Source organism: Podarcis tiliguerta (assembly GCF_965153285.1).
Source record: "Podarcis tiliguerta genome assembly, chromosome: 1".
Lineage (NCBI taxonomy): Eukaryota > Metazoa > Chordata > Lepidosauria > Squamata > Lacertidae > Podarcis > Podarcis tiliguerta.
The window spans coordinates 67,528,199-67,555,216 of NC_139534.1; the positions used below are offsets into that span (position 1 = coordinate 67,528,199).

General features: G+C 42.4%; 2 protein-coding genes across 8 annotated transcripts in view; both read right to left on the minus strand.

Annotated features, from left to right (window-relative positions):
* DENND5A (DENN domain containing 5A) overlaps nt 1-27,018 on the minus strand; it is a 609,609-nt gene that overhangs the window by 343,765 nt on the left and 238,826 nt on the right. The window lies entirely within an intron of this gene.
* Nucleotides 1-27,018, minus strand: part of DENND2B (DENN domain containing 2B) — a 139,889-nt gene that overhangs the window by 90,536 nt on the left and 22,335 nt on the right. For 3 of the 7 annotated variants that reach the window (XM_083400802.1, XM_083400805.1, XM_083400808.1), the window contains exons 2-3: nt 21,012-21,102; nt 19,840-20,132 (exon numbers count right to left, since the gene is read on the minus strand). The gene's annotated coding sequence lies outside the window, so the exon portion shown is untranslated. Of the gene's footprint in view, nt 1-19,839; nt 20,133-20,225; nt 20,526-21,011; nt 21,103-27,018 lie in introns of those variants that run through there. The other 4 variants (XM_083400804.1, XM_083400803.1, XM_083400801.1 and 1 more) reach the window with 4 other exon arrangements.

Genomic DNA, 27,018 nt, shown 5'->3' on the forward strand with positions numbered 1-27,018 from the left:
AACTGGAAAGTCTTATTGCTTCAAAAGAAAGGGCTAACTGTGAGCCTTGAACCACATTCTGTATAGAAATACTTCTTCCTATATACCCAATTGCCAATAAACCCTTAATACATTTTCCACCATGTAGATTTGGATGAAAACAGTATCTAATTTTTCAAAGAGCTCATCTGCTCCTGTTCCTTGTTCCCCGCTAGAGTCGTAATCCTCTCACTGTGACATGAAAGACATTTCGCACAATGGCCAATTGTTTGTGATATCACAACCCAGGATTATTATTTCAAAAAAAGACTGAACAACCAGAGCGGCTGAGTGCTTAAAGAGCAAAGAGACTCTTTTCATGCAAATGTCCTGATTAATAAACAACAAAAGGAAGCACGAACAAAAAACCAGACATACAACCAAAGGGGCATTTTATAATAAGATTTTTCTTCCAGCTTTTTGATAAGCTCACATTAGCCTTTAAAATGCACGCAATCCATTGAAAGGTTCCTGCAATCTGCAGTTCATGCTATAGAAGGCATGCTGCTGAGTTGATAGATTCTGTGGACATTTATTGTGGCCCCCAAAACATTTAGCACTTTGCAGCTCAAGAAAGTAATGTGTGAACTGAGATGTGTTGCGTGGGTTGGGAACTAGGCCTTCTGTCTGCCAAAACAGGCTCCATATATGCATGGATAAAAGAGAAGTCAGATTTCCAGAAAACATGGCATGGGTTGTTTTTTTCTGCCCAAGCCAACATCAATATATTTTGCAAAAAGAAAACAAGAGGGAATGTGAAACCCCACATTACTAAGCAGCGGCCCTGAGAAATCCAATCCACAGAGTGACACTGCCCACCCTGCTGCACCAGGAGTGTGGGCCCTCCAGCAGTGCAGTTCAGAGGAAACGCAAACACTGCTCTGGAATACTGGGAAAATAAATGGGCTTGTATAATATGCTTGGCTAGGCAGAATGTATTATAAAGCAGAATGTTTCCTTCTGAGCTCTGGGGTGCCTTTGGCTAATGCCTATAACCCACAGTAGGAAAGTGAGAGCCAATGAGAAATTCCTGGCGATCCTTCTACACTGTAGATTCTACACAGCCTCATCAAAGTACAGGAAAGGATCTATGTCATTCCACCTTCTGTAATTCAGGTTCTCAGGCTTTAAAAAATGGTCCTGGTGAGTTCTTCTCTGCACCTGGTCCTGTGCCACATAGCCTCTAAAACCAATGTACAATCAAAGGTGGATTTCAGACAGTGCAAGAGGCTCTGCAGGGTGTCACAGCTATGACATAGCTGGATCTTAAAGTGACTTAAGAACCAAGCAACAAAACAAGATACATTAAGATGGGGGGGGGATACATTAAAAACACCCCACCCACTTCTAAAAGGCCACACATAGTTGCAAAATGCCAAAGGCCTGGTTATAAAGTTTTTGCCTGGCACCTAAAGTTATATAATGTTGATGCCAGGCAAGCCTCTTTGGGGTGAGCATTCCACAAGCAGGGAGCCACCACTGAAAAGCCCTGTCCTCATGTTGCCACCCTGCAGACCTTCTGTGAATGGGCCACTCAAAGAAGGGCCTCAGATGACAATCCCAGGGTGTGGGTTGGTTCATATGCGAAGAACCACCCTGAGACCTTCGGGTATAGGGCGGTATAGAAATTAGATAAAAAGAAGAAGAAGAAGAAGAAGAAGAAGTCCTTAAGGTATTGTGGTCCTGAGCCACATAAGGCTTTTATGAGTCAAAACCACACACTCCTCACACTCAGTAACGCCAGCCCCTGGGTGCCAATTCGGCTCCTGTCTGTATAACTACATCCTGGTCACACTGTAGTTTATCAGTATTTTGGAAATGGGGCTCTCAACATATAAGTCAGTTTCCCCCCAAACAGGTGCCTGGGGCTGATGAGAGTCTAAAACATCTGGATGGCACCATGTTGGGGAAGGGTAACGTGAGTGAAAATAGGCTCACATAGGCCTCTTCCTGGGAACTTTTTCTCCTTACTCCTACTGACCAGCTTCCCCCCCCCCCCCAGGGAATCCTCTGCTTTGCAACACAAACAGCGAAGAAACCACAGATGCTATTCAGAGTAGATCCACTGAAGTTAATGGACATTAGGGTCATTAGTTTCAATGATCTGACTCAGCTGGATACAGACCCATGAGTCTTGAGAGGTCTGAATTCCAGGTGCTTCACCTTGTTCCCATGCAACTTTTGCATGCTGGCTTCAATTCATTTCTGCAAGCATCACTGAAAGCAGAGAATGTTTTCTTAACATTTACTGTATGTTCCCCTGTTGTCACTAAAGGAGGAAATACTCTCTGGCACTTCTCAGCTAACTCTTTGGCAGAAACCCTCTTCTGGCAACTTTATCAGGGTGTCAGAATAATTATTTCTGCTCCCGAATTCAAAAGCTAGAATGAAGGGAGCGGGGAAGGTATCAGGTATCAGCTTCTCACTGGGATCGTACTAGCAGTTCTCACTAAGTAAGCTGTGCAGGAATGTTGCTCTTGAGTGCTGAGAACTCAAAAAAGAAAAAGTGTGAACCAACGCTGAAAAGCCATTAGTCAAAAGGAGAAGAGACTGTAAGCCCTGCCCCATCCCCAAACATGGCTTTAGAAAGCCTTACTACCATCTTGGGGGCACAACCACACAGCAGCTGACCAGGCTCCTGATTCAGCACTCTTTATTAATGAACATTGCAGGAAACCAAAGAAGGAAGGCTAAATAAGAATGAGTATGAAATTGATAGAAATTTTTTCTTTGCAGTCAGGCATGTCTGCAACAACTTTTTAATATTACTTTTCTAAAAGTTCAAAGCAACACTTGTTCCATCTGTAGCCTTACCCAGCAGTAATTTTATGTTGGTCTCATTCAGAAATCAGCATGCTAGCCACAGTGCGACAGGTTTATCCTGCTATGTTGTGTTCCTATCCACTTCTGGGATTGATTTGGATAATAATAATAATAATAATAATAATAATAATATCTTTATTGTCATTGCCCCCTTCGGGGACAACGAAATTACTTGGCTGCTCCATAAAAACACTAATTAAAAGAAATATAGTAAAATACATAAAACACCAATTAAAAAAATATAGTAAAATACAGCAAAGGAGATTTGATGACTTTCAAAGTCCGGGCTTCCCATTCAGGGCCGAGATCGCTCTGGAGAAGAAGCTGTTCTTAAGACGGCTTGTTCTTGTCTTCATCGTCCTGTATCTCCGTCCCGACGGCAAGAGCTCGAAGAGACAGTGACCAGGATGCGATGGATCTTTTACTATGTCTAGTGCCTTCCTATGGCACCTTGTGGCGTAAATCCGCTCTAAGGTGGAGAGTGGGCAGCCAACAATGCTCTCTGCTGCCTTCACAACCCTGTGCAACCCCATCCTGTCCTGGGTAGTACAGCTTCCGTACCACACACATAAGCCATAAGTAAGCACGCTCTCAATGGCACAGTGATAGAAGGCAAGCAGCAGTTTCTGCGGAAGATGGTTTTTCCTTAGTATTCTCAAAAAATACAGTCTCTGCTGCGCCTTCTTCACAAGCCCCCTTGTGTTGACACTCCAGGACAGATCCTCTTGTAACTCAATGCCCAAAAATCTGAACGTTGTTACCCTCTCCACACAGACCCCATCAATCAAAAGTGGCTGGACATTGCTCTTCTGTCTCCTAAAGTCCACCACAAGTTCCTTTGTCTTCCTTGTATTTATGAGCAAGTTGTTAGCTCTGCACCACTCTGTCAGCCGCTCCACCTCATCTCTATAATCCATTTCACCCTCCCTTTCAGAGATGAGCCCAATCACGGTTGTGTCATCTGCAAATTTGACAACCCTATTACTAGGGTGAGTAGCGACACAATCGTACGTGTAAAGAATATAAAGGAGCGGACTGAGTACGCATCCCTGTGGTGTTCCTATGTTAGTCTTAAGCATATTAGAGGTATAAGGGCCCAACCGAACCCTCTGGGGGCGGTCTGACAAAAAGTCCAATATCCACCCACAAAGTGATAACGGAAGCCCCAGATCTTCCAGTTTAGACATCAGACGTTGTGGTAGAATGGTATTAAATGCCGAGCTAAAATCTAAAAAAAGCAGTCTGGCATAACCCCCCCGCTGCTCCAAATGTGCAAGGACAGCATGGAGGGCAATCGCCACAGCGTCCTCTGTCGATCTTTTTGTTTTATAAGCAAATTGGAATGTGTCCAGTCCCTCTGGTAGGCAGGCAATGACATAATTTCGTACCAGCTTTTCAAAGCACTTCATGATTATAGGTGTGAGTGCTACTGGACGAAAATCGTTCAGATCTTCCGGGTTAGGCTTTTTTGCTATTGGAACGATAATAGAGGACTTTAGGCAGGATGGAACAATAGCCTGGGCTAGGGATTGATTTAAAATCCTAGTGAAAACTCCTGCCAGTTGATCTGCACAGTCTCTCAATACCCTTCCAGCTACCCCATCTGGCCCTGTGGCCTTCCTTGGGTTGATTCCCTTCAACACCTTCCTCATCTCTTCTTTTTCCACAGAGACTACTACATTCCTTTGTACTGATGATGGTAATGGTGGTGATGATGGCAAAGCCTTCACAGGGAGTGGTGGTGGTGTTGGTAAAGCCTCAGCAGGTGTTGCTGCAGATGTTACTTCAAAACGGGCAAAAAAGGCATTCAAATCCTCAGCGAGGGATGCCCCTCCCTCGTCTGCCAGGGAGTCCTTGGATTTATACCCTGTTAATTCTTGTACACCTTGCCACACCTGCCTGGTGTTGTTACTTTGTAGATGATTCTCCAGCCGCTGTCTATATGCCTCCTTTGCTACACGGATACCTCTCTTTAGATCGGCTCTAGCTGAGCTGTACAGCGACTTATTTCCACTTCTGAAGGCAGTATTTCTTGCCTTTAGCAACCCCTGGACCTCCCTTGTCATCCAGGGCTTCCTGTTTGGGTAGATCTTTATCCGGCGCCTCCGTGTTACATTGTCAGTGCAGAACCTAATATAGTCCAACACTTGCTCAATGTGAGTCTCTACATCCTGTTGGGCGAATACCTCCCAATCGGTGTCATGAAAACAGTCTTGTAGTTGTTGGGATGCTTCAGCTGGCCATATTGTATATGTATGTATATGTATATATGTATATATCTTTTGTTCATATGTGAAACAGCAGTCTGGATAGCAAACCGAATACTATATATAGTATACAGAATCACACAGCTATCTTTCCATTCATAAATTATTCCATGGAAAGATGGATGTCTGGAATGAACTGGAACCATGTGTCCAACAAGGGGACCGCAGTTTTATGAAAGTGTTGCACATTTCAATCTTGGAATGAATATTTTGCTTTGGCAATTATCAGATCTCCCTTAACTGGAATTGTTTGTGAAAAGAAATCCAACTGACCATGGACAAAAAAAGCAAATAAAACCAGTTATAAATCAAGTTATAAAACATGGAGCCAGATGTAATTAATTAACTGACTGGGACATTGAGCCTAACCATTTGCTCCAGGGAACCTCCCTCTATTACTAGTAAATTGTGTTTTCTGCATGCCACCTGCAGCTGAGTTTCAGCTGATGAGCAGAAGCTATAGGGCAGGCATGGCCAAACTTGGCCCTCCAGATGTTTTGGGACTACAACTCCCATCATCCCTAGCTAACAGGACCAGTGGTCAGGGATGATGGGAATTGTAGTCCCAAAACATCTGGAGGGCCAAGTTTGGCCATGCCTGCTATAGGGCATTCTGATAGTGGAACCACAGTTATGGAACTCCCTCCCTTGTGCCAATAGGTTGAATCTATTAGTTGTGTGAGCAGATGTCAGACTACACAACTGATCTTTCTTTTCCCCATCTCCCCCTTTACAAAGGAGAAAAACAACAACGCTTCAGAGGGCTGGTGAGGGCCCAAAATAATGTGGACTGTGCTGTAAGAGTAACCTTAAAATGGAGGGAGATGGGACATCTTGCACCAGTAGGAGTACGACTAGACCAAGATCGCTCAGTCTGATTTGGGGTGATTTCTCCCTTCCACTCTCACAACCACCAAAATTTTTTAGGTAGAAAGTAAAGAACTTCCTTTCCCAGACATTTGTTGCTGCTACTTGAGGTTGGTTTTCGACCATCACTGTCCTGGTTCTGTTTTTGCTCTTTCTAGGTTAATTATCTGTAATTGTCTTTAAATGTAATATGGTTTTTATTAGGGAGTAATCTACTTTGGACTCTTGTAAAGACAGGTGGGATAGCAACAGATAAAAAGTTTGTATCACACTGATTGTACAAATGTGCTGGATATCCCATTCTAAAAATTTTCCTGCTCAGCAAATATTTGATTTAAGCTACAAAATTTGAAAAAAAATTCATGTTCCTTGTTTAAAACAGACGTGGATACAGTGAACTATTTTTAGAATATTCTGGCTTTGTCTTTCAATTCTATTAAAAGATATTTGGATGTTTGATTAAAATTAATGGGAACTATCATCCAACACCCTCATGTTGGGCTTTCAACATCTCAGCATATGTTTTTGATACTGATTTTTCACTGCCTCATAACTTTCCAACGTGATTCTTAAAACATTTCATTGCTATGTATAAAAGCTGAAACAGAAGGCCTAGCATGGATTATGGAATGGCTGCCAATACAAAACAGCCTTCATAATACATGCAGGCATGAGGTGATGACAATATGAGTATCTAAGGAAGGCCTAAAATTATTGCAAGCAAATATACTTTTGTTTCAAACCACAATAAACCCTGAATTGTAAAAGAGAACAAATCAAATTCATTTAGTTTACTTTATACCAACATAAAGAAATATAGAATCTCATCTCAGGCTTTATACATATATTTCTTCGCCATTAAGTAATTTATCACTCTAGATAAACACGCATGCGTGGATTCATCCAGGGCTTTCTATGCTCCTCATAGCACAAAACTGGAGCGCCATACTAGGAGTGCAGGACCTATATAGCCATGCAGTTATTGTTGAACTACTGTTCCCATCACCGCAGACCATTGTCCAATTGGGAGACTCAACAACAGCTGGATATTTTTCAATGAAAGCAATTCTCACATTCATATGGAAGTCATCAAGGTAGGTCAATGAGTGAGCAACTAAGTCAGTACTTATTTCAGGGGACAGGTATACAGCAGGCCTCAAGTCTGTCTGGAAACAGCACCCTCTAAGCTTGAAGACCACCACCATCTTGATTCCTGGTTGCTTGGCCCTTTCTGTGGTCACTCAGTGGTGAGAAACAAGCACTCTCCACCTCTGCAGAAGCCATTCTGATGATTCTTATTTTTTATGTTCCACAGGTGAGCCTTGGCAGTGAAAAGAGATGCCAGTGCTATGCTCTGGTAAACCCTGAAAATTATTTTAACCCATTCATTTCGACCTAGAAGTCCTGGTTCTAATTCCTGCTGAACTTTGAAATCCTTAGATGTCAGTGAATAAATCACTCCTCTCAGCACCTGTTTCCCATCTGTAAAACAGGAATCTGAAACACTGGGTTGTTAGGAGTGTTATGTATTGAAGTTCTCACCCTGGCCACCAGGAGTACTGTGTATGTAGTTTTCACTCAGGTCCACGTCAGTTATTTTAGTAGGGAAACCCTGGGTTGTTGTTGCTACAATGCTGACAGCCAGCTGCCTATAAAAGCAGGCCGGCTGAGCTGTTTGCTGTTCAGTTCTGTTCCAGCTTACAAATAAAGAGCTGCTTTGGAGAAATTGCTGTGTCGTCTGCTATGTCTACCCACTATTCAACAAGGAGGATGGTGAAAGAATGTGAAGCACTCCACACCAAGGCTGACTATAGAATTAATGCCGCTAGGTATTCTCAAGCCCCTTCCAACTCTGGCAGTGGCAAAGAAAAATTTCTCAACAAATTAGATAACACATTGCTTCTTGATCTGAAACAAGTGGCCAGTACTAACTGCAAACAGTAGTCTGGGCGCATTGTAAGAAGAGCCTGTGTCAATCCTGGTTGGTCGCAGCCACCTGAAATCACCTGGCAAAATGTAAACCTCAGGCAAAAATAACAAAAGACCGCATTCTACACTCCCAGTTTTATGGAAGCACAATGGTGTGAAGTATGCAGCTTTTGAACTAGGGCACCCTGACTCTGCAGAGGCTTCCTCCAGTGAACCATGCAGGAAAAGAAAGCTAGAAAAGCAGAGAGTCCTGGGTCCTGGTTTCAGTTCTGCTATCCCTCCTTCTCCCTCTTAAATCTTGAATATTTGTTTTTACCAACAATTTCTCTGATGCAGCCCAAGATCACCCTCTTCCCAGTGCCCCCACGCCCTACTTTTAGGCTCAGGTACATCTGACTTTTGAGAATGAGATGCTGGAGTAGCTGGATGTTTGGTCTGATCCAGCAGGGCTCTCCTTACACTGAGCTCTAAGCAGACTTTTGCCACAGTAGACTATGTCATTCTGGAACTTCTCAATCTACCAGCACCTGATTTCTAAACTGTGGTGCTGAAAGGCAAGACATAGCAAATTATGAGTCAGAACATCAGCAGAAGAACACCGGCTGATAAAGACTTGGATTGCATATTTATAAAAATAATAATAACTTATTATTTATACCCTGCCCATCTGGCTGGGTTTCCCCAGCCACTCTGGGTGGCTTCCAACAAAATATTAAAATACAGTAGTCCATCAAACATTAAAAGCTTCCCTAACAGGGCTGCCTTCAGGTGTCTTCTAAAAGTCTGGTAGTTGTTGTTCTCTTTAACATCTGGTGGGAGGGCGTTGCACAGGGTGGGTGTCACTACCGAGAAGGCCCTCTGCCTGGTTCCCTGTAACTTGGCTTCTCGCAGCGAGGGAACCACCAGAAGGCCCTCAGCGCTGGACCTCAGTGTCCAGGCAGAATGATGGAATGATGAAATGAACTCTAGTTCATGAAAGTTAATACCATAATCAATGTGCTAGACTTTCAGTTGCCACAAGACTGTTGTTTTTACAGTCTAAGCATTGTTGTAAAGCAGAGTGCGCACGCACACACAAAGGGCAGGCTATATTTATAAGGTAGTCTGCCACATGTTTCTCAGAACAAGTTACTAGTGATGTGGTGGACACCAAAAGTAGAATCTGGAGCTTCTTTCACTCGGGACACTTGATGCTTTGGCAGCCACAGATTCACAAGACATTTATGTGTGCAGATTTTATCAAGCAGCTCTACTGCATGGCCTTCTGTTTCAGATATGTTGCATTCCCCACAGTAATTGCATTGCTGAGGAAGTTCAATTATTTCTCCTTGCAGCAAGGCTGTGAGATTCAGAAAGCTGTTTGAAATGTGACTGAATGTCAGTTATTGGAACCTATTGCACAGTGACTATGACGTGTGGCATAACTGCTATCTGTATGCACATACTTTGTCATGATCCAGTGCTCAATCTCAAAAAACTGAGCTGAAACTAATTAACTGGAAGAGAAAGTATGGTGAGACCCACTGGTAATTGTGTTTTGTGTGTGCATTGCCCTTTAAAAGCTGGAGGAAAGAAAGAGCTCTATACGTGGACTGGATGTTGCACAATTCCCTTTGAGCAGAGGCTCACAGGAGAACACTTTGAACAGGTAATCTGGGCAAGCCTATAAAAGGGATTATAAACAACAGCTCTTCCTCTTGGCTCAGGAAGACTGAAGCTTTCAAGAACTGAGGGCTTTTGGTGTAGGATCTTGCATGCCCTTGGCTTCAATTCCACAAATCCGTTTCTTCCAGATGGTTGTAAATCCCCAAGAAATGTCAGTGCAACCCCATAACAGTATTTGCATTAGTTTTCTACTGCCCATCCAAGTCAATTAGCAGTAAATTAAAACCAGCAGGGGTTATAGTTCTTAATGTATTCTAGGAGAAAACAAACAGCAGAGTGTAGCAAATAAGAAAGGCCAGTCACAGCACTGAAGTTTGTATTAACTTCTCTGAGTGGTATTTTAGTAGATGGGAATGAAGAAGAAGAATGAAGAAGAAGAATGTGCTCATTTTATAAACTAGCAACCAGAAATTAAGAACAGGTTACTGGCGGTTCTGTTCCCCCGATTATCTCCTATTTTTATTGTCTCGCATTGTTATTATCTGTGGCCTTGGTGTTGCCTAAAAGTATAAGTATAAGCCTGTTGTTACATTAGACTGGCTCTTCTTATTTCTTACTAGTCCCATCCACAAGGAAGAGTCCATCTGTGCAAGCTCAGGACATCTGCCCGGCCTTTAGGCTCAGGGTGATATAAGGGACATACACAACCCTGTGTAGGGAAACTCTGGAGTCCAAAGACAAAAGCATCAGGTTGAATGTGCAGGTCCATTTGACACAACTCAATCAGGGTCAGGAATCTGATAAGTCTCAAGAGAAAGTTCATTAGCAAACCAGAGAATTTTCAGAGCTGTGGTATTATTGGTGCTACGCCAGAAAGACAATTAAGAAAGGCCATTCACGGGGCAATTAAAGTTCAATTTGTCACTAATCCCCCAGCCAGACTCAACAGAAGGCAATAGAATGGTCAGGATATTTTTTTAAAAACAGTGGAAAGTACCAAACAGGACTTACTTGTGAGTAAACATTGCAGAGGGACCTTGGCAATGAGAAAGACAACTGCTGGAAAACATGGCGGTATATTAAGTGCTATGTGGAAGCTCCATTTGATTCTTAGCTAATTCTGGGAAAGCAACACATCAGCAGTGTTATAGGGCTATAGGATTGAAGCAATCTCTGAGACCCAGCATGGAATTCTGCCGTAGTTGTAGGAAGAGCATCCTCCGTTCCTGCTCTTCAGCCCCGTGCCTAGGTCAGTCTCTGATGGCTGGGGCTGATGGGAAACAAACCACTGCAGGGTACTAGAATGCCAAAGGCTGGCTTAAAGTAACTGGGTGAGCTCCTTTTCCAGGCAACAGAATAAGGCTGATGGGGACAAGGAGTCAGCAATCATACTGAAATAATCTTCAATATCTCATTGCCCTGATTTGCACACACAGCAGTGGTATATATACCACAAATCACATCAAATCTGCTATTCAGACATTTGGTTGTAAAAGCATCATGGAGGGCAGAGTAAGTTTGAACGGTGAAGCAAAGTTTTAAAAATTTGAGGCGGGCAAGCAGTCTGAGAGCTTGTGGAGAAGCCAAATTGTGGAAGTATTTGACAACTACCACCCAATCGCTAATTTTTATTCTTGGGCAAGGTAACTGAGTGAGTGGTAGCTGGCCAGAAGCAGATGTGCCTGGAAGGAAATGGATTATCTAGACGCATTTCAATCTGGCTTCAGGCTGAGATTTGGCAATGAAACAAGTTTAGTCACTCTGATAACTCATAGGAGGAGAGAGGTGGGGGTGGGGGGAAGGGCAATTGATGCCATTGACCATGATATCTTCCTGGAGCAGTTCTGCAGATTGGCAGCTGGGGAGCTCTGTGCTACAGTGGTTTCACCTCTGTCTTCACCTGCACTACCATCAAGTAGCACTGGGAGTAGCTCAGCAACTTGGCACATGTACTGTGGGGTCTCGCAGGGTTCCATATTGTTTCACATGCTTTTTTTTATTTTAGCATGAAGTAACTGGAGGATTTCCTCAGGGGATCTGGAGCTTTGTCGTATGTGTATATCTATTTGGTTGTTTTGTAAACCACCCTGGGATCCAAACAGACGACGAATGTTTTTAAAATGTGGACAACAACATTAACAACCGTAACATTTGGAAACATCCAATTCTGCACATGCAGCCAAATAGGTAGATACAGTAGGAAGCAGGAGAGATATTTCTGGTTTTGTTTTTACATATATAGAAGCCAATTAATTGTATAGCCTAATCCTATGCATGTTTACTCAGAAGCAAATCCTGTTGTCTTCCATGGCACTTTCTTCCAAATCAATGTGTGCAGGATTATAGCCCCAAATCAGAAAGCTGTAAGCCCTGAAAGGAGTTCCAATATCACTGAGCCAAAGCTTAATGTCTTTATCCACTTTTGTTTCAGGAAAAGCTCTTGTTCTCAAGAATAGATGTTTTGCTGGAGTAAAACAGACATCTCCTCTAACAAACTGTGGGAAAGATCCACACAGCTGCATTCTGTCTTTGATTCTTTCAGAGGCTCTTATAAGTGAGCATAGGGCGAAGGCCAGAAATGAGAGCAGCAGTGACTGTATACGCACAGGTCTACAGGTGGGTTCTGTATTAGCTGCAGGCTAGCTGAAAACTGCCCTGTACTCTTTAACCTGGCCTCTGACACCTGAGTTGCGTGTTTTCAAGATTCTGTCCTATTCTTGTGATTGTAATTTGCTTTTGCTGTTTTTAATACTGAATTTTAAAATGCTGCCAGCCGTCCTGGGACCAGCTGGTGAAGGATGGTTAATAAATGAGAGGCAAGATGGTGTGGTAGTTAGAGTGTTGAACTAGGATCTGGCAGACCAGAGTTCAAATCTCTACTCAGCCACAAAACTACCTGGGTGGCCTTGGGCCAGACACTGCCTCTCAGCCTAGTCTACCTCACGGGGCTGTTGTGGAGAATAAATGAGAAGGAGGACAGCCATGTACACCACCTTGAGCTCCTTGGAGAAAAAGGTAGGATATAAATGCAATAAATAAATAAATACTAGTAGTAGTAGTAATAATAATAATAATAATAATAATAATAATAATATATACACTGAAGCACTTGAAAGCCATAGAATATACACTTCAAACTGGCACATTTGCTACTGTGATCGTAACTGCAGGTAGTGGGAGTAGCGGCAGCAGGGCATCCTGAATGAAGGAATTCCTTCAGACAATCAAGATGCTGCTTTAATTTGATTCAAATGGCAGCAGAGCTGGTAAATACCCATATTCCACTGGTGTTTGCTATGGAGAGCACATAAAATGTAAAGAGTGGTGTCCCTGAACATAAGAAGAGTTCTGCTGGATCAGTCCAAAAACGTACCTATTTCAGCATCCCGCTTCCTATTGTGGCCAACCAGATGCTTCTGGGTACAAACAAGACTTTAACAATACCCTGCTGTTCCCCACGGACTGGTGTTCTAAGGCATTATATAGTATATAGCCATCAAGTAATAAGAGATGCCCAGGATCCAGCCAAGGTCAATCACTGTAATAATAGTCTAACTTGGTAGGATAACTTATATATATGCACACATGAATGAGCATGGTTCTTAGTGCCAAAGAAGTGTCTGATAACTAAATAATGGAATATGGAAACTATTTTCCAGGCAGTAATACATCTCTGTGCATGGATCTTAAGGATAGATGGCACATCTAGAGGGTTTTTTTGGATAAATACACGTGGCTTTTATATTCCTCCTGTTGAAACCTGTAGCAGAAGCAACGCTATCCGAACACAGCTGGGAACTGACACTATTTACAATCCGATTGGGTATCCATATAGAAGCACGTTAAGGAAACAGCTGTTAGTACATGTCTTGTATGTTTACTTTGCTGAAATATGCCACTGTTTCTAAGAGTTTAAGAGAATCCCCTAAAATCCCCTAAAAGAAAAGGTAACCTTAAGGCTATTTTGCAATATACCAAGTGGATCATTTTCAGTGTATAGTTCTCCAAATCACGCCTGCTCAGGTGCCTGTGCAGTGATTCAAACAAGAGTGTTACATGTCTGAAAAAATATAATAGGTCTCCACTGTGGGCCCCACTTAACATTTTCTAGTTGTTTGTGCCATCTTATGAGCATGAATGGAAGGAGCCGTTGGTGTTTGCTCTAAGCATTAATGCATAGTAATAGAAAGTACAAAAACTCAAGTTCAGAGCAACTTAGCTCCAAAGTACACTACAAGACAAGTAGTCCAAATCTGCAGGCTTCCCTTTTTCTTGAAAGTTGGTGCAGCACCCTCCACAAAGCTCTCTCATCCACAAATGTGCCCCAGATCACCCTTGTAAATATCTGTTTTAGGGACTTGGGGGAGAAGAGGATGTAAGCTGCATTCTTGATGCTGTGAGAGGGCAACAGTGGCTTTTTCTGTTAAGCAAAATCTCTTTGTGCAAATTACTACCCAAGCTGACCTATTGCAAAACTGCCAAACGCCTCGACGGTGCCACCACCAACCAGGTTCTCTTACAACTACCTGGGTGACAGCCACGGCCACAGCCAACATTCATTTATAAAGGTAAAAAGGTAAAGGTACCCCTGCCCGTATGGGCCAGTCTTGACAGACTCTAGGGTTGTGCGCCCATCTCACTCAAAGAGGCCGAGGGCCAGCGCTGTCCGGAGACAGTTCCGGGTCACGTGGCCAGCGTGACGAAGCTGCTCTGGCGAGCCAGAGCCGCACATGGAAACACCGTTTACCTTCCCGCTAGTAAGCGGTCCCTATTTATCTACTTGCACCTGAGAGTGCTTTCAAACTGCTAGGTTGGCAGGCGCTGGGACCGAACAATGGGAGCGCACCCCGCCGCGGGGATTCAAACCGCCGACCTTTCGATCGGCAGGCCCTAGGCGCTGAGGCTTTAACCCACAGCGCCACCCGCGTCCCTAACATTCATTTATAATACTCATTAAATAGGACATTTTACAACCTGCTGGCATGCTCCATACCTAGTGACAGCCAAACTTACTAGCACTCCAGTTTCCAGTGCACTAGGATTTGCCTTTAATTTAAATCCTTCATTTTTTTCATTTTAAGGAAATATTAAAATGTTAAAAATCTATGCAGGAGAACTAATTTGTAGCAAATGTGTGAGAAAAATGCCAGGCCTGGCTCTGTTCGGTGCCTGTTCCAAAAGCCTGCTTTCAATCACAACAGCAAACGGTGTCACAAGTTCACCAAAGGAACAAGGCAAAAGCTACAGAGAGGCAAGGGATTCCTGCTAATACTGCTCCTCATGTATGGAAAGGTGGTGGCTGACCAGGGTTGCTGACAAAGAGAAGTCTCCTTTACACTCTCACCCATACACCTTAATTTCAAAGTACCCATTCTCCCACTAGGACGGACTTGTTACATGAGCCCTGGTTTGCTCTTGACACTATGCATGTTCCTATAGCTTCAGTCTGGACCAGGAGGCACCTACAAATGTTCTACTGCTTTGTTTACCCAACCCAAAGAGTGCAACAATTCTGCCATTGAACATGGCCTTTTAAACAATAAGGGGAGGAAAGAACTTTGGGTAACCCCCTGCTTAATGTACTCTTGTTGGCTTGAAGGTGAGGAACCTGAAGCCTAGGGGCCAGATGCCATCCAAACGCAGGGCTCTCTGCCCAATACAGGCTTCCCTTCCAAGCTACATCAGTCCCCAGTCCTACTCCTATGCTTTTGCCTGGCTTGAATCTGTCCCCCAACTGTGGATGGAGCGATGGAGTGTGTGTGGAAAGCTCTGTGTTTTATATGACTGGAATGTAGCAGGAATGTAGCCCACTGCACAAAGGTGCATCTATTGTTTTCCCACTTTTGCCTTTGGCTCCGCCCACCTCTGGTTCCCAGGAGGTTGATCATGAGGAAAAGTGGCCCTTGAGATGAAAATAGCTTCCCACTGCTGGCAAAGTTAGTCACAGTAGGCAAGGTGAAGGCCAGCGCTCCTTTTACTTGCTCCTCAGAAACAGCCAGCAAACCTCTGCTTGAACCTTCGTTCTCCAGCATACAATCCAATCCAACAATAGTTACTCAAGAGTAAGTCAAACCTATCTCTGTGGAACTTACTTCTAAGCAAGCATGCTTGGAATTATAGTCTCTGTTCTTAAATACTAGTGATACATACAGTGGTACCTCCGGTTACAAACTTAATTCATTTCAGAGGTCCATTCTTAACCCGAACCCGTTCTTAACCTGAGGCGCACTTTCGCTAACGGGGCCTCCCGCTGCCACCGCGCTGTCGGCGCACGACTTCTGGTCACATCCCGGGGCAAAGTTCACAACCAGGAGCATCTACTTCCGGGTTAGCGGAGCTCATTACCCGAAGCATTCATAAGGAGGACGGTACTTAACCCGAAGTTCCACTGTACATGCACCACCACCATACGAAAAATAGGGGGAAATTCTACCCGTTAAGTTGCAACATTTCATTTTAATTGCCAAATTACTTGTTTTGTATATAAAAATGAGACAGTGATGTGACTCACTGCCCTTGAGTCAAATGCTATTTAATTCCTAGACAGTGAATCTATAGTACAAGGCTTGGATCTACTCACATTTTACTTTTATTTACAAAGTGGGTGTCTGTACATTACCTAACAGGTACATTTTTATTTTTGATGTGGCTGTAAAAATATTATGATTTAGTAGTGGTTTCAATTTCCCACTGGTAAGGTTATACATACAGATGTAAACTGCATTTAGTATGAGCTCACTTTGAATGGGCATATGGAAATTATATTGAAGAAATATTAAAATTCTGCTTCGTGCTATTTTCCTAGATAAGCTGTGGGAACTGCAAGAAATCCAATGCAGGAAATACTATTCCCTCAAACAGAAAATCACATAAATAGATAGGATGTCCAGTCCAAACCACTGCACTGAGGAAGGATTTTCTATACCTAAACATCTTTAAGAGGCTAATCCATGGACTACAATCATACATTCTGTGATTATACAAACTACACATAACAAACACAGACTAGGAGTAAGGGAGGTGAATCATGCCAAAAACTGAGGGAAAGCATTTCGTAAAAGAAATTTGGATGACTCAAAAGCAGACACAAATAACTGCATCCTTGCATCTAATGCAGTTTGTTGCACTGTGGACATTAACTTACAGGTTTTTCAAGTAGATTTTTAAAGTAAGGCTAATTCTGCATTGGATCATCAACCAATGAAACCTTAGTATGGGTGTCAATTGGCCCCTTTATGAGTAAATGGCAGTGCACCTGTGGAGTCCAACGAAAGCCTATTTTCTTAGCAGTTCCAGCCTGCTCCACCAGCATCCTGTCTACATTGGTGGCCTTTGTTTATTGATTGATTGGTTTCCATCTTCCATGCTTATTCTAGTTTAATACAGTAAAAAAATTCCTGTATGGTAACAGAACTTTAATGAAAAGATATGTCAGACACCCCAACTACACAGTCTAAATTAGGAAAGCTATCCAAAACATGCTACCCCATAATTTTACGCCTCCTTCAAGCAACTCCTACAGCCCAGCTGGTGCCAAACGTAATGCTCTGCTTTCCTTTAGACCACATCAGGAAGGCCAAGAGGGGAGCGGTCTTGTCCTATGGACATCTGCCTGGGCTTGTGCCCTGGGGAGGTCACTTCGATGCTGGTAACACAGTGGTTTGACTTCACCCAGTGGCAGAACTGGGGTCTCAAGTTTCAGCAACACTCTGCGTGATGCCAAAATTAGGCACCTCTCTGCCTCTCAACTTCCATTCTACACCATAGTTGCCACAACCCCCGTGGTGCCCCCAAGCCTCCGCACCCAGTGTGACCAAAATCCTGTACCCCTAAATCTACCTCTACTTCACCCCCGGAGGCACACTGTCTCTTGAAACAGACAGGGGCCAACAATAATAATTTTGTCATCTATAGTCAGCACTGCAAATGCCAGCAGGGAAGATAAGGGTTGTGTTGAAATCTTGTGTCGTCATACAATATGCATGTACACATTAAGCACATATACATCACTCATGATCCCCTGCCCCCAAAAAACAAGCAACCCGGGCTGACACTTCCAAAATGCTGTCATATGAGAACAATATGTAAGCAGCAGTATCTGGAAGGCTGCATCCCCATCACTACTAAAGAGCTGAAGGATCAGGACAAGGAAAGAGGCAGGCGTAGTTGGGTTTTCAATTTGGACAGCTTCCTCACTGTAAGAAAACCCTCCTGGGGGTAAAATGTCACAAGCATTGATAGGAGTTTGAGTCTGGTGCTAAATCTATACATTTTCAGGATTAGACTTAAAAGGAAGTGATTGTGGAGCATTTCCACCTTATGAGGAAAATGTTTATTTCTTTGTTCTTCCTTGTCATGCAGCCTACAACTCCCAAACACTGACATCAAAACCTGCAGTATCAGTTAATTAAAGCTCTGATTTTATATTTTTGAAGAGAAAAAGAAGCTATTTATCTTTGAGGAGAAAATAACTAAATGTAGTGCAACAGGACACAGCCTTACCCTAGGCAATGATAAACTACTGTGTAAATATTACAGTGCAATTACATATGGTAACACTTTGTTCCTGTCTCCTGAATTTAACTCTGGACTGATCCGATAAGGAAACCTGAGGTTTTGTTCTTAACTTTTCTGAAAGATGTTTTAAAGCATGCAGGGAGGAGCTGTAATTAAAAAAAGGAAAAAACGTGAGACAAATACTATCCTTCTTCTGCAGTATCTTTGTTATTTTCACTCTGTCCATGTTTTCCTTCTTGTAGTCATACCCAGCACAAAGAGGAAACAAGCCATCAGCAGCATGTCTGAACCATGCTAGCAGGCGCACTGAAGCCAATCAGAAGTGTCTTTCATTGTGCAATGGAACACAAAAGACACTCTGTTTGAGAAACTCGGGAAGAAAGCTGAAAGCTTGTGACCTAGTCTCCCAGTCAAAAACTGCAACTGTGGCTAACAAAGGCCTGAGATCCATAGAAGACATCCTAGTGAGCAGACCCTAAAATCTGTGAACAGGATTTATCATTTGACCTCCAGCAATGCTGTCCTATACCCTGAGTAACCCACCCAAATTCCATATTATCAGAGCTTCAGTTATCAAAAATTCACCCCGTCCCCATATTCTGTATATGGAACATTTGGAGCCTGAAACCAGCATGTTTCTACCTATCCTGCTGGATGTTGACTGCTGAATGTATTACGTTTGGATTAACTTGATATTTTCAATGACCCACCTCTGCAAATATAAAAGGGGAAGGGCTTAGCAGACCATGGATCCAACCCTTTCAGTGTTTCACTGGCAGAAAGTTCATACTTCCCAAGAGAAATTGCAGAAGAGAAGAAATCCGGGGAATAGGTCAGAGGAACACAAGAAAGTATATTATACTGATTCAGACCGTTGGTCCATCTAGCTCAGTGCTGTCTACACAGACAGTGTCTCTCTCCAAGGTTTCAGACAAGAATCTTCTGCAGATGTTCTGTAACTAGCTAAGGCCCTTCTAGTGGTCATTTTTATACACTGTCTAGAAGCCGAACACTGGGATCCTGACCTTAGCTGAACTCCCTAGAATGAATAGTAGTAAAACTCTCATTCTCATCATCAATCCAGTATATTTTGGTCATGTATTAGCTGAGTTTTCACAACACTTGATTTTATTAGACAGGCATTAAAATATTACCTATTTTCCACCAAAGGCACCAGTTATAAAGCACAGTTTGAGGCATTTCATTTAAGCCTTTACTTGCACATCTAAAATGAAATGTTTTGGGGGGGAGGGTTGTAGATTTTGTTTTGTTTTGCCTCTGTCTACATCTGCACCCAGCTGGAATTTACCATAAAAGGTGTTTTAAATGCACGGAGCCCAGAAATAACCAAGAATTCAAAGGAAGTGCCCTCATTAAAAAGACCAGAGCAGGTTTGATAAATAATAAAGAAACTTTACTTGATTTTTCTGGAATGCACATTTAAAACAGCATAGTTTCCTTAACAATGTTTAACCATTGTTTCTATTTAACCACCTTTATTTAAAACCCTATATCTGCAACATGCATACAATGCAACTTCTCCTGCAACAAGTTGATATTTTAAAAAATGCCTCTCCTAAGTTGAGTGGTGCTGCTGAATCTCACACTGCTGGAGAAGTGAACTCGCTAGCAAAGCAGCCGCAGTCTTAAGGCAACCTTCCTTCTTTTTAATTGTTTAAATCCCAAGCACAGGCTTGATTTCTTTTGCCCCATCTATTTCTTCATTTAAGTGCATGTAGGCAAATCCATCACCAGGAAAAATTAAGCAGCCACTGAGAAGCCAAGAACCCAAACAGCAAAATAAAAGAATTACCTTCAATGTAATCACCATCATTGCGGTGGATGTGGACCCGACTGCCATTTGCGGGTCTCGAGAAACTTTCCTGAAAGTCTCTCTCTCTCTCATGTTGGAATACTTCACACAGAGAGAAAGTAGTAATCCTAGTACAAGATTCAACAACTTTTCACAGGCAAAAAGATCTATTCTTCAGGGCGGGCGGTGGGTGAAATTCACCATTTCCTCCCTCTTTGCTTAACAAAACCCAACTGCTAGGGCATGACATCACTCCGCGGAGAATGGGATTCCAAACATACGCTGACATGCAGCTCCAGAAACGAAAAGGAAAATTAAAAGAGAGGGAGGGAGGGAAAGAAAGAGAAAGAGGCAGAGACAAAAAAAGAGGGGAAAGTTTTCATTACCTGACACTTGCAGCACTTCCCCTTCCACGCCATTCTCGATTTTTGTATTTCCCAGACCAGAAAAAAAAAAGCTTTGCCCTATTAGCTGAGGCACTGGACGAACGAGCGACGTTCAGAGTCTAATACCTGCTGTGCTTCCCACAGCTCCTTCTCATGACCTTTCACAGCACAGATCTCGGCCAAAATGATTGCAGGGAGAGTACACAGACTGGCTGGGTCAGTTGTCATGGTGATCATTCTCACCCTTTCTCTCTCACTCACACACACACACACACGCTCGCTCTCCCTCCCTCCCTTTACACACACACACACACACACACACACACACACACAGTGTCACAATTCTGGAAGACATCCATGAAACAGCATGCCTTTTCATCCAGGTTTTTTTTCCCCCTACCCCTCGAGCATTTTGCCCCTCCTCCTCAACCGCCACCGTTGCTCTCACCAAGCCAGCCCCCAGACGCTTCAAATTGATTATTGCTGCTTCAAAAAAGATAATGCCTTTCCGAGTCAGTGACGTCGAGTTTAAGGTACTTTCCACTCAGCTAAGGGTTGCAGAGACAGGTTGGGTTGCAAAATCTTTCTGCAATAATTTAAAAAAAAAACACACACACACAGAGGCCTGCCACTGCCTGAGGTGGGGCATGTGTGAGAGAGAGGGAAAAGTGGGGGGTGTCATTTGACATTACAGATTTTATATTTTTAGCTTCGAGATCAAACTGAAATACAATAGGAAGGATTACAGAGCTGGAAAATCACTCTTCAGGCAGCTAAATGGCTTACCTTGTTGCTCAACCCAGCACTTTGTGAAAATACTTAATTTTGGTAGATATTCATTGTCGCCAAGCAGGGCATCCTGTAGTCTTTCATCCTTCTGTAGTTAAGAAGAAAAATATAGATGTGAGTTAGGAATGAAACAGGATTGTGAAATGAGAAAGAGAGATTGCCATTTCTCCCAAAAGTTTCCTTGCTTCCAGGGCATACCACTCATTGCGGTAGAAATGCTACCCACATTCCACACAAGTTAACCATCTATTCGCCTTGCCAGTACCTGGTTATGTTGTCAACAAAATTAGTGTGACTTGGGTATGCATGACAAGGCAGAAAGCTGATGTCTTTTGCCACTGGGAAATAGTTCTTTAGAAAAAAAGTGGAAGTTCTTTCTGATACTTTTTGCTACAGCTTCTGAATGAATCTCCTATTTTTTTCCAACCTCTCCATCTTTCTTACTGTTTGTGCTTTAAATGTGCTTTAAAAGTACGGCGTCTTTTCATCTTGCTTACTGTTTGCTTGACACAATGTTATTATTAATAATGAAATTTAAATAAATTTGTACTGCACAACTAAATTCACAACAGAGAAGAACACAACACACATAAAATCAGATGCAAACTGTGCAACTGTATGCTTCAGTGCTTAAAAATGAATAAAATGAGCAGATTTAAAAAATAATAATTATGCCCATTTCAAAGTTACGGAGATTAAATAGAAAATTCTAATTATGAATACGTAAGTGTGAGGAATGCCAGAGTCCACAGGATTATTTTCTACATCAGCCACAAATCTAAATTCATTTACCTTTATCACAGTTCTGTGTGAGAACTATCTTAACAAAAAAAAAAAAAAAAGACTGGTTAATGCTTGGTAGACTATAAAATAATTTCCTATGTAAACTTTTTCCCATTTCAAAACATTTTAAAATGATGCCCACTTTAATATCTAGCAGTTAGGCACCATGGCAACGCTGGATAAAATACTTGGAAGAAAATAATATTGTTTCTCTTTTTAAGCTTATTGCTATGGAAACAAAAAGGACCCTTTTTAAATCTCATTGAACTCAATGAGAACTTTGACAGGAATTTAAATGGGAGCAAAAGCAAGCCCAAGCCTTTTAAACTTCAAGATAGGGCCTTGGAGACTTCCTTCTTTGGAAAGTTAATTGAAGACAGTCAGTGAAGATTTTAAAAGCTCCATATAAAGTCTCAGAAAATCTGAACAGTTCCCATTTCTCCTATGTGAGCAACATATGCAACACTCCCCCTAGTGGGAAACCAAGTCCTTTAAAAATATCTATTCTTACAGAAGTCCACCTCTTTCATACACTACCCAGCATGTTTTTTAAAATGCAGGATATTACAACTTCCATAGAACCTTTCTTATCGGTTTCTATTTAATCTGCATCTTTTCTAGGGAAAGACTGCAATCTAATTTAGGGAGAGGGTTTGACTCAGGGGTAGAGAATCTGCTTTGCTTGCAATAAAGTCCCAGATTCACTCCCTGTCATCTCCAGGTAAGATTGAGAATGACTCCCTGGAGTGCCACTGCCAGTCAGAATAGACGATATTAAGGTAAATGAACCAATGGTCTGACTCTCTATAAGGCACCTGGCTGTGTTTCTGTGGCTCAGAACTTAATCTCGTGCCGTGACAGACAAATGGAACTAAAACATTGCTTCTTCATCTATCGCTCAGAAATCTGGATTTTCAAATACTTCCTTTAATAACATAGCATAGAATAACCCAAACCTCAATACACTTCTAAAGCCAGGCAAGTCACAGCCAAATAAATAATATAATAATAATAATAATAATAATAATAATAATAATAATAATAATATATTAAGCAGCATAGAAATTAAATAACCATCTGGCACAGACATGTACACTCCAGTCACCTCCAAGAAAAGGAACTGCCATGCTGATCCTGGCCACCAGATCAATCTGCTTGTGAGCATCAGACAGCAGGACATGGGAAGGGCAATGCTTAGAACAGGAGTGCTAAACCTTTGGGCTTACTAATGTTGTTAGACTACAGCACCCATCATCCCTGAGCATTAGCCAGGTTGGCTGGGAGAGGTAGTCCAGAATATCTGGAGGGAACCACATTAGTGGAGTCTGATGCAGAGAAAGAACAGTGGACTGAACGGTAGCGGATTAGGAGTAAGAGAGATATTTAAGTGTACAGTGGTACCTCAGGTTAAGAACTTAATTCGTTCTGGAGGTCCGTTATTAACCTGAAACTGTTCTTAACCTGAGGTACCACTTTTGCTAATGGGGCCTCCCGCTGCCGCCGCACGTTTTCTGTTCTCATCCTGAGGTAAAGTTCTTAACCTGAGGTACTATTTCTGGGTTAGCGGAGTCTGTAACCTGAAGCGTCTGTAACCTGAAGCGTCTGTACCCCAAGGTACCACTGTAGTAGGTTGTAGGAATGCATTCCAGACAGGTGACAGATACCAATTTAGTGCTTGCCCCTCTCACAAATAAGCAAAAGCTTTTGCATTGAGAAATTGCTTTTCAAAATAGACTATTTCCCATGATTGTCTCCTCCATGGTACAGGCTGCCAGGTTGGATGTCCAATAAGATATCACCCTGTTTATTTACACAGGATGATCTTACATGGTAGCACTGCAGTCACTTTGAACTGAAAATGCAATGCAGACCTATGGCATTTTTTTGCGGCCCCTTTTGATATTATGTTCTAAATGTTCTAAATGTGAGCTAGGAACTTTACACAACCTGTGGTGACTGAGCAGATCATTATCCTCAAAAGCTCATTAGGCAGCAGGCAGTAAAAGGGAAATGTCAGGCCGCTTTTTCTCTGAACAACCATCTCTTTTCTGCAGGGTATCTCAAGTTCTTAAGATTCTTTTATTTTGCAAAAGCCTCGAGCTGCGTAGTCATGTATGTTATTGTGAACTGCAGGGATCTGACATAAATAACTCTGCAACCATGAATTCAAACAAAAGTTTCCCTTCAAATATGCAATAAGAATTACAATTCCCAAGTGAAATAGGAATCCCCATGGCAATAGGTTAATGAGACTATGGAAGCACTAAAACTAGAGATGGTTTTAAGGCCCAAACTGCACATGACATAAGCCATGTATTTAAACAAGTGTGCTTAATCTGGCCATCTTTAGTTTGGAGAAAAAAAAGGAGCCATGCGTCCCTGACATGGTCCCAATAATCTGAGTTGGGTTTTCTGCTGAAAACAACTCACTCCTGGCTTGTTCAACCCCAGAAGTACTGTTTACTGCAAACAGCACCTTCAGCCAATGGCAGCCAAGCAGGGCATGATTTTTATGAGAAAACTGATGTTCTAGATTGGGGTCTTTTCTACAACAAAGTTTGAGATGAAGGAAGGAGGCGAAGTATATTTGCTACTGTTGTGCCTCTTGGATATAATCGCGACTTATTAATAGAAACGTTGCAGCTGCTTGAACAACTTTAGGCTGCCACTGTGGGAAATTTTGGAGTGAACATCCGGTGCTAGTTCAGTCTAGGACCAATAGAGAAAATGCTGCCTCCAGAAAAGGGGTTTATCCATTATATTAAGGATTAAAGTAATTGATGTTGCTGTCTCCCCATATACTCAATAGCTACAGCAACCTTCACCACCAACCTGGTGCCCCCCAGCTCCTTCAGCATGGCTCTGCTCCCCCTAGCTCCAGCAGCATATGGCTGGGGCTGATGGGGATTATAGACCAAGATAACTAGAGGGAAGAAAATGCACATTTTCTCCTTCTGTTGTTTTCTGGAACATCATAGAGCAAAGAAGCTTAGTGAGTAGCAGGGATAGGTGATTGTGCTAAAGGTTAACTAAAAATTAGCCCAACTTTGTGCAGAACGGCAAGCAAATTCAAAACAACATTTATTCATGCAGTTCTACATCTAATTAGTATTGTGTTGTGTTTCGGTTTTTTTATTCTCCATCCCTTCACTTCCTGCTTAGAGCTTATGACCAGGGATTTAACGATTACGGGTAACCTGGCACAATTTAGTCTACTGTTGTGGTACTTTAGAGATGGCCAAGAGCTAGATGTGCCAGAAATCTCAGACAAATCCTGTTCGGGCAGACATTTGCCCATAGAAAAGTTGAGAGGCCACTCACCTCACAAAGTACATTCAGATCAAGTCTGCTTAAATACAATGAAGTCTGAGCTTGAAACGGTAGAGCACGCACTGTAAATTATGCATTGTCTGTTGTCTGTGTATGCACATCATTGAAATTTCTCTCTCTCTCTAAGAGTAGCAAAGTATTTTGCACAAGAAGTATCCAACAATCTTGAATCACAGCTATTAACTATTAATCCAAATGGTTAAACATTCGCCTAAAATACTGTGCAGTACAAATCTATGTCTATATGTCCCATTAGTTTCAAAGGCACTTACTCCCAGGAAAGCACACATAGGATTACAGGCTTGCTAGCAGTGTGGATGAGTAATGCTACTAAACCAAGACATCGTTAATTTGGTAAAACCATTTTAGGAACAAGGATGAATTTTGCCAAAGCACTGTGGATGAAGCATTTGGAAATCAATCCATCACGACATTCTCCTGTGCAAAGCTCATTGAAATGGAGCCTGAATGGGAGATATTCACAGTGAGTTGTGGCTCTGACATCTTGATCTTAAAAGGCACTGAAAATAGCATAGCAGAACTACTCAAATCAATCAATCAATCAATCAATCATTTTACACACAGAAATCATTTTCTAATCACAGTTCCAGACACTTCTCTACACTTCTCTAAAGGATATAGTGAATAGATAGGTCTTCCCCAAACTGCTCCCCTACAAATGTTTTGTGCTGTGCTATCTGGCGCTGATGGGAGTTGTATTCCAAAATATCTAAAAGGCACTAGGTTGGGGAAGGCTGGAGTAGATATTTACGAGGCTAAAATGAAAAAAAAAAATCAGTGCCCAAGCTGTATCATGCATACTAGGCATGTTGCACAGGTAGTAGGGATTAGTGTGTGGTTCACGGACAAGAGTGGAAGGAACTCATGGGTTCCTATAAAGCATAGAGTAAGCCCTGCAGTCCCGCCCTATTGTCCACTAAAACACCAAAACACAAGACTAAAGCACCAAAACACAAGGAGAAGAGAATGGCTGCATTTGAGAACTTGCATATGCGGCAGTCTCTCATACCTTGAAATGAGTCACCTAATGCACCTGCCCAAAAGATTGACAGTGGCTGCTTGAACATGATATGTGGCACACTGCTGTATGTGGCTTTCATAGGTCTGTAACTACTGGATGCAAAACAATATCAAATTTAGGAAAAGATGTTATTTTTAATATTTGAAAAATCAGGAATCAGGTCCTGTCATTCCAATACTACACACATTGGGTGAGATCCAGTGTAGCATAAGCAGGTGTCCTTTCAGGCAGCAGGGCTTCTGCTTCCTCTTCTCTCCCTGCAGCCAACTGCACATCCCCGAAATCTGATCCAGAGTGTTATGTACTGAAGTTCTCACCCTGGGCCAGCAGGGGGATACTGTAGTAGTTTTCACTCAGGTCCACATATGCAAATAAGGAATTGAAAGTGACTTTCAGTGATTGGATAGTTACAGAAAGTTGTTACTGTTGTGTTGTAGTGGAGCTCTATATAAGCAGGCTGGCTGAACCCTTCAGTTCTGTTCTGTTCTGGCCTGTGAATAAACAAGAGCTGTTTGAAGAATCGCTGTGTCGTCTGATATGTTCACCCACAACTTAACACAGAGAGTTGGGAGACATTCCATAAAAATATGGGGGGGGGCACATGAGGGGGTTCAAGGGGGGAGTAGAGAAACCTGAAGCAAGTTAGTAGACATTTTTGGATGTCGCCTATTTGCATGTATGCGGGTCATATCAATTTCACTGGAATTCCCAGACAAGTGTGGTTAGCTAAGAACTAACCAAATAGACACATTAAGTGCCAATCCATTTCTATGCACAATTCATTGTGCCAGTCTAAACCATTAAAGCCCTACACAGCTTGGGATCCAGGCTGCTGAATAATTGCCTCAA